The sequence below is a fragment of the Triticum urartu genome, chromosome 7A (genome assembly GCF_056163025.1).
Source record: "Triticum urartu cultivar PI428250 chromosome 7A, HENAU_Tu73, whole genome shotgun sequence".
Lineage (NCBI taxonomy): Eukaryota > Viridiplantae > Streptophyta > Magnoliopsida > Poales > Poaceae > Triticum > Triticum urartu.
In genome coordinates, this window is record NC_141879.1 from 614,671,806 (window position 1) to 614,684,143 (window position 12,338).

Sequence of the window (12,338 nt, forward strand, 5' to 3'; positions counted from 1 at the left end):
GAGGGAGTTTTCCAAAGCCCTCAATCAATCCATGCTTTCGTCGCCAGATTTATAAGTGAGCTCGAGATGATCAAGGAGAAGGCACCACAGCCGAGACAGCCAAATGGAGTAGTTCGGGCCCGTATGCTACGTCCCAAAGTGCCTCCAGCAGGTTTTGCAAAGGTACACGTCGATGCAGGAGTGCAGAGAGGAAGAGGTGGTGCTGCCGCGGCAGTTTGCCGAGACGATCGCGGTACCTACCTGGGCAGTTCCTCACTGGTTGTGATCGGAGTAGATGATCCGGCCGCCCTTGAAGCCATTGCATGCAGAGAAGCCCTTGCATTGGCGCAGGATCTAAATCTACACCAAGTGGTCATTGCTTCGGATGCTAAGCAGGTGGTGAATGATATCAATACGTCATCAAAAGGAGCGTATGGAGCAATCATTTCTGAGATCAAGGCCTATTCTAGTTTATTTCAGTGTAATTTTACTTTTGAGAGTCGTAAAGTGAACCTAGAAGCTCATAAGTTAGCCAAGCATTCTCTTTCATTAGGGCTGGGACGCCATGTCTGGTATGGCCAATCCCATAACCCAAACTGTATCCCACACTCTGTGGCTTATGAATGAATAAATCTTGGTTTGTCTCAAAAAAAAATCTGTCCCGGTTCGTGAGGCCAGGGGCTTGCCGGGCCTCGTGGGGGCATTGGTCCCGGTTCGTCATGCCCCTTTGGTCCCGGTTGGTGGGACGAACCGGGACCAATGAGCCTCGCTCCTGGCCTAGCACCATTAGTCCCGGTTGGTGGCTTGAACCGGGACCACAGGCTTCCCTTTAGTCCCGGTTCATGCCACGAACCGGGACCAATGAGGTGCCTATATATACCCCTCGCCCGCGAGCAGAGCACCCCAGTGCCCTGTTTTTCTCTGGACGGCGAGGGGAGGGCTTTGTGGTGCTCTAGCTCACCTCCTATACACATGAGGTGTTCGATGAAATGCCCGAGCCACACTAGTTAAGCTTTCTCCTCTCGAAACTCGACCTCAAAGCTCCATTTTCCTCGAGATTTGTCTAGGTTTAGCAGCCCGTCACGTCCCACTCCCGTCTTCACCGCCGTGGATCGCCCGCACCGATCTCGTCGCCGGCACCACCGTGGTGAGCCTCTTGTTCTTATCTTCTTTCTGAAAGAAAAAAATCTTACTTTAGCTAGATAGATACTTGTCTAATTTTCTTACTTTTATTATTGCTTGTTATTATATATTGCGATGGTTTTGGTATCCGCCCCCGCCGGCCCTCGTCCTGGCTATGATTCGGATGTGGTATATATTATCTTTTTATAACTATTTAGTTCATTTATTGTTTATGACAATTATGCCGACCAACGTGACATAGATTTTATTTATCTAGGAGGTAGTTGAACCGGAAATTCCAACCGACCCTATTGTCGAGAGGTTAAATTTAGTTGAAGAAGAAAACGATTACTTGAAGGAAAAAATAAAAAAAATTGAGGAGGAGAAGATGATATTGGAGTTGCATGTTGCGGATGTCGTCGATGATCACAAGATCAAGATGGATGCAATGCGGTTGAAGATGAGAAAGATTAGAAAATATGCCATTCATACCGAGGCTTGGTATCATTATGCCGTTGGATCAATTGTTACTTTGGTTGCCATTATGATCACATTTGTTTTCGCATTGAAATGTTTTACATAGTTTCAATGTATGGTTTAATTAATTAGATGCTCTGGAGAGCTATATGTTGTTAGATGAGAACTATGTATGTACTTTGGTTTTAATGTGATGATGAACTTCTATTAATTTGGTCACTTAATTATCTATTCATGATGTTCTGTAATGGTTTTTGACACACTTAATTATATATAATGCACGTAGATGAACCGGCAATGGATGTACGGTGACAGACACACCTTCGAGTACATTAAGGGCGTGCATGATTTTCTCGAAGTGGCTGAGGCAAACAAGTAGAATGGTTTTATGTGTTGTCCATGCCCTAAATGTGGGAATACGAAGTCTTACTCGGACCGGAAAATCCTTCACACCCACCTACTTTACAATGGTTTCATGCCACACTATAATGTTTGGACGAGGCACGGAGAAATAGGGGTTATGATGGAAGACGGTGAAGAAGAAGACGACGATGACAAATATGTGCCCCCTGAATACGGTGATGCTGTAACGGGGGAAGCTGCTGAAGATTAAGAGGAACCAGACGATGTGCCCAATGATGCTGCAACGGGGGAAGCTGCTGAAGATCATGAGGAACCAGACGATGTGCCCAATGATGATGATCTCCGCCGGGTCATTGTCGATGCAAGGACGCAATGCGAAAGTCAAAAGGAGAAGTTGAAGTTCGATCGCATGTTAGAGGATCACAAAAAAGGGCTGTACCCCAATTGCGAAGATGGCAACACAAAGCTCGGTACCGTACTGGAATTGCTGCAGTGGAAGGCAGAGAATACTGTGCCTGACAAAGGATTTGAGAAGCTACTGAAAATATTGAAGAAGAAGCTTCCAAAGGATAACGAATTGCCCGACAATACATACGCAGAAAAGAAGGTCGTATGCCCTCTAGGATTGGAGGTGCAGAAGATACATGCATGCCCTAATGACTGCATCCTCTACCGCGGTGCGTACAAAGATCTAAACACATGCCCGGTATGCGGTGCATTGCGGTATAAGATCAAACGAGATGACCCTGGTGATGTTGACGGCGAGCCCCCCCAGGAAGAGGGTTCCTGCCAAGGTGATGTGGTATGCTCCTATAATACCACGGTTGAAACGTATGTTTAGAAACGAAGAGCATGCCAAGTTGATGCGATGGCACAGTGAGGACTGTAAGAAAGACGGGAAGTTGAGAGCACCCGCTGATGGGTCGTAGTGGAGAAAAATTGAGAGAAAGTACTGGCCTGAGTCTGCAAGTGACCCAAGGAACGTATAGTCTGGTTTAAGCGCGGATGGCATTAATCCTTTCGGGGAGCAGAGCAGCAATCACAGCACCTGGCCCATTACTCTATGTATGTATAACCTTCCTCCTTAGATGTGCATGAAGCGGAAGTTCATTATGATGTCAATTCTCATCCAAGGCCCTAAGCAACCCGGCAACGACATTGATGTGTTCCTAAGGCCATTAGTTGAAGAACTCTTACAGCTGTGGAATGGAAACAGTGTACGTACGTGGGATGAGCACAAACTGGAGGAATTTAACCTGCACGCCTTGCTGCTTGTAACCATCAATGATTGGCCCGCTCTCAGTAACCTTTCAGGACAGAAAAACAAGGGATACCACGCATGCACGCACTGTTTAAAAGAAACTAAAAGTATATACCTGGACAAATGCAGGAAGAATGTGTACCTGGGCCATCGTCGATTTCTTCCGACCAACCATCAATGTTGAAAGAAATGCAAGCATTTCAAAGGCGAGGCAGATCACCAGAAGAAGCCCGCCATGCGTACCCGTGATCACGTACTTGCTATGGTCAATGATTTACACGTAATCTTTGGAAAGGGTCCCGGCGGACTAGCTGTTCCGAATGACGCTGAGGGACACGCACCCATGTGGAAGAAGAAATCTATATTTTGGGACCTACCCTACTGGAAAGACCTAGAGGTCCGCTCTTCAATCAACGTGATGCACGTGACGAAGAACCTTTGCATGAACCTGCTAGGCTTCTTGGGCGTGTATGGGAAGATAAAAGATACACCCGAGGCACGGAGGACCTGCAACGTTTGCACAAAAAAGATGGCATGCCTCCGAAGCAGTATAAAGGTCCTGCCAGCTACGCTCTTACGAAAGAAGAGAAAGAAATCTTCTTTGAATGCCTGCTCAGTATGAAGGTCACGACTGGCTTCTCGTCGAATATAAAGGGAATAATAAATATGCCAGAGAAAAAGTTTCAGAACCTAAAGTCTCATGACTACCACGTGATTATGACGCAATTGCTTCCGGTTGCATTGAGGGGGCTTCTACTGAAAAACGTCCGATTAGCCATTGTGAAGCTATGTGCATTACTCAATGCAATCTCTCAGAAGGTGATCGATCCAGAAATCGTACTAAGGCTAAGGAGTGATGTGGCAGAATGTCTTGTCAGTTTCGAGCTGGTGTTCCCACCATCCTTCTTCAATATCATGACGCACGTCCTAGTTCATCTAGTCGACGAGATTGTCATTCTGGGGCCCGTATTTCTACACAATATGTTCCCCTTCGAGAGGTTCATGGGAGTCCTGAAGAAATATGTCCGTAACCGCGCTAGGCCAGAAGGAAGCATCTCCATGGCCATCAAACATAGGATGTCATTGGGTTTTGTGTTGACTTCATTCCTGGCCTTAAGAAGATAGGTCTCCCTAAATCGCGGTATGAGGGGAGACTGACTGGAAAAGGCACGCTGGGAGGGGCCTCAATAATATGCAGGGACGGATATTCTTGGTCTCAAGCACACTACACTGTTCTATAGAACTCTACCTTGCTGACCCCGTATGTCGATGAACACAAGAACAGTCTGCGCTCCAAACACCCAGAGCAGTGCGACGACTGGATTACATGTGAACACATCAGGACTTTCAGCAATTGGTTGGAAACACGTCTCAGAGGTGACAACACTGTTTGTGATGAGCTGTACTTGTTGTCCAGGGGACCATCTTTGACTGTATTGACTTATAAAGGATACGAGATAAATGGGAATACATTTTACACGATCGCCCAAGATCAAAAGAGCACCAACCAAAACAGCGGTGTCCTCTTTGATGCAGCAACCGAGAGGGGAAAGGACACATATTATGGTTACATAGTGGACATATGGGAACTTGACTACGGACATGATTTTAAGGTCCCTTTGTTTAAGTGCAAATGGGTCAATCTGTCAGGAGGCGGGGTACAGGTAGACCCACAGTACGGAATGACAACAGTGGATCTCAACATTCTTGCGTATGCAGACGAACCGTTCATCCTAGCCAATGATGTGGCACAGGTTATCTATGTGAAGTACATGTCTACCAAACCGAGAAAAAGAAAAGATAAGGAAGCGAATACATCATACGATGAGCCAAAGCGCCACATAGTTCTTTCAGGAAAATGGGACATCGTGGGAGTGGAGGGCAAGACAGACATGTCTGAAGATTATGAAAAGTTTTATGAAATTCCTCCCTTCAAAGTCAAGGCTGACCCAAGCATCCTGATAAACGATGAAGATTATCCATGGTTATGGCGCAATAAGCAAATGACACAAGCGAAGAAAAAGTGAAGACTTTATCCCGCAACTATTATGATGATACCTTGCCAACTTTGTAACAGACGAGTATGATACCATTGTCCGTTTTGTACATGCACATGCTATGTGGGTGAAATTATGATACCATGCCAACTTTCAACTTTTTCAGAGTTCATTTGAAATGCTTTAATATCTTATGGTTCGGCCCTCGTAATACCAATATTCAAATTTTAACTATTCAAATTTAAAAACTAATTGCACTAACAGAAAGTTTATAATTTTTTCTAAAACTAATGTCACTAACAGAAATTTTATAATTTTTCTGACCTAAAAGAAAAAAGAATTAAAAAATAAAGCAAAAAACAAAACAAAAAACTGGAAAAAACTATTTTTATAGTAAAGTTAATCACAAACTTGTGATTCACACAAATTTCAAAGAATTCAAATTTTAACTATTCAAATTTGAAAACTAATGGCACTAACATATTATAATTTTTTCTGAAACTAATGACACTAACAGAATGTTTATAATTTTTCTGACCTAAAAGCAAAAAGAATTAAAAAGTAAAGCAAAAAACAAAAGAAAATAAATAATGCAAAAAACAAAACAAAAAAACTGGAAAAAAACTATTTTTACAGTAAAGTTAATCACAGACTTGTGATTCACACAAATTTCAAAGAATTCAACTTTTAACTATTCAAATTTGAAAACTAATGGCACTAACAGAAAGTTTACAATTTTTCTGACCTAAAAGCAAAAAGAATTAAAAAACAAAGTAAGAAACAAAAGAAAATAAATAATGCAAAAAACAAAACAAAGAAACTAGAAAAAAACAAAAAAACTGCCACCTATTGGGCCACCACCGCCTGAATACGACTAGAAACCCAACTTGGGCCAGGATTCAGGCCCGCAGAAGGCCTAATAGGCCCATAGACAGCATAGTGTGAGATTAGGCCCGTAAGCCTGCATTTGAGAGGAGCTCGAGAGGGCAGCCGCAGTGGGGCTTATAAACCACTCCGAGCCCCTCTCAACTAGTGAGGTGGGACTAAACTTTTGGCCGCGGACAGCGCAAGGCCTTTGGTCCCAGTTGGTACCACCAACCGGGACTAATGGGGGCATTGGTCCCGGTTCGTGGCACCAGTCGGGACCAATGCTCCTCGCCCCGGGCCCATTACCATTAGTCCCGGTTTGTGCCACAAACCAGGACTAAAGGGTTGGTCCTCGTTGCGGGCAGAGTTTAGTCCCACCTCGCCAACTGAAGGGGGCTCACACCGGTTTATAAGCCCTTCCCTCTCTGCCTTGTTGAGCTCCTCTCAAAGTGAAAATAGATGCCCTTATAGAGAAAAGTTTAACCTAAATTCAGAGTGAATTTCTCTGAAATTCATAGAAATTTACTATGAATTTAGCTTGAATTTTCTCTATAAGCGCATCTATTCTCATTTTTTAGTAAGTTAATCACAAACTCGTGATTCACACAAATTTTAAAGAATTCAAATTTTAACTATTCAATTTGAAAACTAATGGCACTAACAGAAAGTTTATAATTTTTCTAGAACTAATGGCACTAATAGAAGGTTTATAATTTTGCTAACCTAAAAGAAAAAAGAATAAATTAAAGCCAAAAACAAAAGAAAATAAATAATGCAAAAAAACAAAACAAAAAAACAGGAAAAACTATGTTTATAGTAAAGTTAATCACAAACTTGTGATTCACACAAATTTCAAACAATTCAAATTTTAACTATTCAAATTTGAAAACTAATGGCACTAACAGAAAGTTTATAATTTTGCTGACCTAAAAGCAAAAAGAATTAAAAAATAAAGCAAAAAACAAAAGAAAATAAATAATGCAGAAAACAAAACAAAAGAACTGGAAAAAACTATTTTTCTAGTAAAGTTAAGCACAAACTTGTGATTCACATAAATTTCAAAGAATTCAAATGTTAACTATTCAAATTTGAAAACTAATGGCACTAATAGAAAGTTTATAATTTTTCTAAAACTAAAAGCAAAAAGAATAAAAAATAAAACAAGAATTAAAAGAAAATAAAATATTTCAAAAAACAAAACAAATACTGGAAAAAATAAAAATGCCACCTATTGGGCCACACGGCCTGCATACGACTAGAAACCCATCTGTACATGGGCCAGACACTACTAGAAAAAGGGCTATAGATGGAATTGACACTAATGGCGCACCAGAGAAGTGGTGCGCCACTACTATATACTAATGGCGCACCATGTGGAGATGCGCCATTAGTGTTGAAGACACTAATGGCGCACCAGGCACACGGTGCGCCACTAGTAACAAAATATTTTTTTTCATTTTTTCAAACATACTAATGGCGCATCCGGGCAGAGTGCGCCATTAGTAGTTAGAACTACTAATGACGCACACTAGTAGAAAAAGGGTCAATCGTGAAGCACATTAGTGCCGGTTTGTATTTGAGCCGGCACTAATGTATACATTAGTGCCAGCTCCAACGGCTAGCCGGGCCGCTTTCATTAGTACCGGTTCATGGCGAACCTTTAGCACCGGTTCGTGCCACGAACCGGTACTAATGAGAGTGGTGGCAGGATGTTGTCAGACAGGCACCCCTCCAGCCCCTTTAGTACCGGTTCTTGGCACGAACCGGTACTAAAGGTCGTCCTATATAAACCCTTCGTCCACCAGCACTTTGTTCTTCCCCCTTTCCCCTCTCCGGCCCTCTCCTCTGTTCTTCCCTTCTTCCTCTCGAGTTCATGACAAAATTTGCCCAAAATTTGTCAAGATTTGAAGGCCCTCATCCATTCAAATGATCACAAAGGTTAGCAACTTTGTCCTTTCATCTCTCATTGCTAGATTAGCTCTTGCATTGGTTTATATAGTGATTAATTTGTGAGTTTAGTAATTTGGGAGGATATATATATATGTGCTAGTATTTGATTTATATGCAATTTGAGGTCAAAAATAACACTTAGTTTGCATATGTAGGTGTGGTTTACTTAGTGCCTTCTAAATCTCCATCGTAGCCACCGTCGATCGCCCGCACCGTCCCGTCGCCGGCACCACCTTGTGGTGAGCCTCTTGTTCATGAAATTTTATATAAAAATTGATGTGTGTGATTTGGATATATAGTTACTCGTATAATTATCTTACCCGTACGTTGTTTGTTATACATATAGTGCCATGGTTTTGATATCCGTCCCCGTCGGCCCTAGTCCTTGTTATGATTCGGATGTGGTATGTATATTCTCTTTTAAAACTAGTTGCATTTCGTGTTTATGACAAATTATGCCCATCAAGTTGACATAGAAATTTTTTCTAGGAGGTATCTGAACCTGAAATTCCAACCGACCCTATTGCCGAGAGGTTAAATTTAGTTGAAAGAGAAAACGAGTACTTGAAAGAAAAATTGAAAAGAATTGAGGGGGAGAAGATGGAATTGGAGTTGCATGTTGCCGATGTCGTCGATGATCACAAGATCAAGATGGAGAAAATGCGCTTGAAGATTAGAAAGATTAGAAAATATGCCATCGATAGTGAGGCTTGGTATCATTATGCTGTTGGATCCATTCTTACCTTAGTTGCGATCTTGATCGTATTTGTTGTTGCATTTAAATGCTTTAGCTAGAGAGTTATTTGTTTGTTGCATTTAAGTGTTGTATGAACTTGTATTAATTTGGTCTATTCGGTGTTGTGTAATGAAGATGAGCCGGCAATGGATGTACGATGACCGATGCTCTTCCCAGTTCATTGAGGGCATGCGTACTTTTCTGCTTGCGGCTGAGGCAAACAAGCGGGCGGATGGTTTTATGCCTTGTCCATGTGCTCGCTGTAAGAATGGTCACAATTACTCTACGTCAAGAACCATTCACGTCCACCTGTTTAAGACCGGTTTCATGCCCCATTATAATGTTTGGACCAAGCACGGAGAAAGAGGGGTTATGATGGAAGACAATGAAGAAGAAGAGGACGACGACAGCTATCCTGGCCATGGGTTCCCTGAATACGATGATACAACAATGGGGAAAGAAGCTGAGCCGGTAATGCGGGAAGAAGCTGAGCCGGCAATGCGGGAAGAAGCTGAAGAAGAGGCATCAGATGAGCCCGTTGATGATCTAGGTCGGGCCATTGCCGATGCAAAGAGAAACTGCGCAAGTGATTTGGAGAAGAAGAAGTTGCAGCGCATGTTAGAGGATCACAAAAAATTGTTGTACCCGAATTGCGTAGGTGACAAGAAAAAGCTGGGCACCACACTGGAATTGCTGCAATGGAAGGCAGAGAATGGTGTATCTGACAAGGGATTTGGAAAGTTGCTGGTAATGATAAAGGATATGCTTCCAAAGGACAACGAATTGCCCGAGAGTACGTACGAAGCAAAGAAGGTTGTCTGCCCTCTAGGGTTAGAGGTGCAGAAGATACATGCATGCCCTAATGATTGCATCCTCTACCGCGGTGAGTACGAGGATTTGAACGCTTGCCCGATATGTGGTGCATTGCGCTATAAGATCTGCCGCGATGACCCTGGTGATGCCGAGGGCCGGCGCCCCAGGAAGAAGATTCCTGCCAAGGTGATGTGGTATGCTCCTATAATACCACGGTTGAAACGTTTGTTCCAAAACAAAGAGCATGCCAAGGCGATGCGATGGCACAGAGAAGACCGTAAGAAAGACGGAAAGTTGAGAGTACCCGCTGACGGGTCGCAGTGGAGAAAAATCGAAAGAAAGTACGGGAAGGAGTTTGCAGATGACGCAAGGAGCGTATGGTTTGGTCTAAGCACAGATGGCATTAATCCTTTTGGGGAGCAGAGCAGCAACCATAGCACCTGGCATGTGACTCTATGTTTGTATAACCTTCCTCCTTGGTTGTGCATGAAGCAGAAGTTCATTATGATGCTAGTGCTCATCCAAGGCCCTAAGCAGCCCGGCAACGACATTGATGTGTACCTAAGGCCATTAGTTGAAGAACTCTTACAACTGTGGAATGGAACAGATGTATGTGCGTGGGATGAGCACATGGGGGAAGAATTTGACCTAAAGGCGTTGTTGTTCATGACCATCAATGATTGGCCTGCTCTCAGTAACCTTTCAGGACAGACAAACAAGGGATACCGCGCATGCACGCACTGTTTGGACGATACCGACAGTATATATTTGGCTAATTGTAAGAAGAATGTGTACCTGGGACATCGTCGATTTCTTCCGAGCAGGCATCCCGTAAGAAAGAAAGGCAAGCATTTCAAAGGTGAGGCAGATCACCGGACGAAGCCTCGCCACCATACTGGTGCTGATGTAGATGATATGGTCAAGGATTTGAAGGTGGTGTTTGGAAAGGGTCCTGGTGGACAACCTGTTCCGAATGACGCTGACGGACGCGCACCCATGTGGAAGAAGAAATCTATATTTTGGGACCTGCCCTATTGGAAAGACCTCGAGGTCCGCTCCGCAATCGACGTGATGCACGTGACGAAGAATCTTTGTGTGACCCTGCTTGGCTTCTTGGGCGTGTATGGGAAGACAAAAGATACACCTGAGGCACGGGAGGACCAGCAACGTATGCACGGAAAAGACGGCATACATCAGGGTCATGCAAGCTACGCTCTTACCAAAGAAGAGAAGGAAATCTTCTTTGAATTCCTGCTCAGTATTAAGGTACCGTCTGGCTTCTCGTCGAATATAAAGGGAATAATAAACATGGCAGAGAAAAAGTTCCAGAACCTAAAGTCTCATGACTGCCACGTGATTATGACGCAACTGCTTCCAGTTGCATTGAGGGGGCTTCTACCGGAAAACGTTCGATTAGCCATTGTGAAGCTATGTGCATTTCTCAATGCAATCTCTCAGAAGGTAATCGATCCAAAAATCATACCAAGGTTACAGAATGATTTGGTGCAATGTCTTGTCAGTTTCGAGTTGGTGTTCCCACCATCCTTCTTCAACATCATGACGCACGTCCTAGTTCACCTATGCGAAGAGATTAACGTTTTGGGTCCTTTATTTCTACACAATATGTTCCCCTTTGAGAGGTTCATGGGAGTCTTAAAGAAATATGTTCATAACCGTGCTAGGCCAGAAGGAAGCATCTCCAAGGGCCGTCAAAATGAGGAGGTCATTGAGTTTTGTATTGACTTTATTCCTGACCTTAAGCCGATTGGTGTTCCTGAATCGCGGCATAAGGGCAGACTGGATGGAAAAGGCACGCTAGGAGGGGAACAAATAATATGTATGGACGGACATTCTCTCACTGAAGCACACTACACAGTTCTACAGAATTCCGCCTTGGTGGCTCCGTATATGGATGAACACAAGAATTTGCTACGCTCCAAACACCTGGAGCGGTCTGATGACTGGATTACACGTGAACAAACCAGGAGTTTCGCCAGCTGGTTGCAAGCACGTACCATGCATGACACCTCTATTGAAGATGACCTGTACTTGCTGTCCCAGTTACCATCTTCGAATATAATGACTTTCAAAGGGTACGAGATAAATGGTAATACATTTTACACGATCGCCCAAGATAAGAAGAGCACCAACCAAAACAGTGGTGTCCACTTTGATGCAGAAACCAAGATGGGAAAGGAAACATATTATGGTTATATACAGGACATATGGGAACTTGACTATCGACGTGGTTTGAAGGTCCCTTTGTTTTGGTGCAAATGGGTCAATATGACATGAGGCGGGGTAACGGAAGACCCGCAGTACGGAATGACAACAGTGGATCTCAACAATCTTGCGTATGCAGACAAACCATTCGTCCTAGCCAATGATGTGGCACATGTTTTCTATGTGAAGGACATGTCTACCAAGCCAAGAAAAAGAAAAGATAAGGAAGTGAATGCATCGTACGATGAGTCAAAGCGGCACATAGTTCTTTCTGGGAAGAGAAACATCGTGGGAGTGGATGACAAGACAGACAAGTCAGAAGATTATGAAAAGTTTGATGAAATTGCTCCATTCACAGTGAATATTGACCCGAGCATCCCGTTAAATGATGAAGATTTTCCATGGCTACGACGCAAAGGGACACACGCGAAGAAAAAGTTTCACACCCAAAGATCTGGGATGTGATCGGCTTAGCTATCATCACTTTCTTCTGTGTTTCACACCCAGGAGGGAATCTCTGTAATAGTTAGGGTAGCTAGTTATGTGTTTT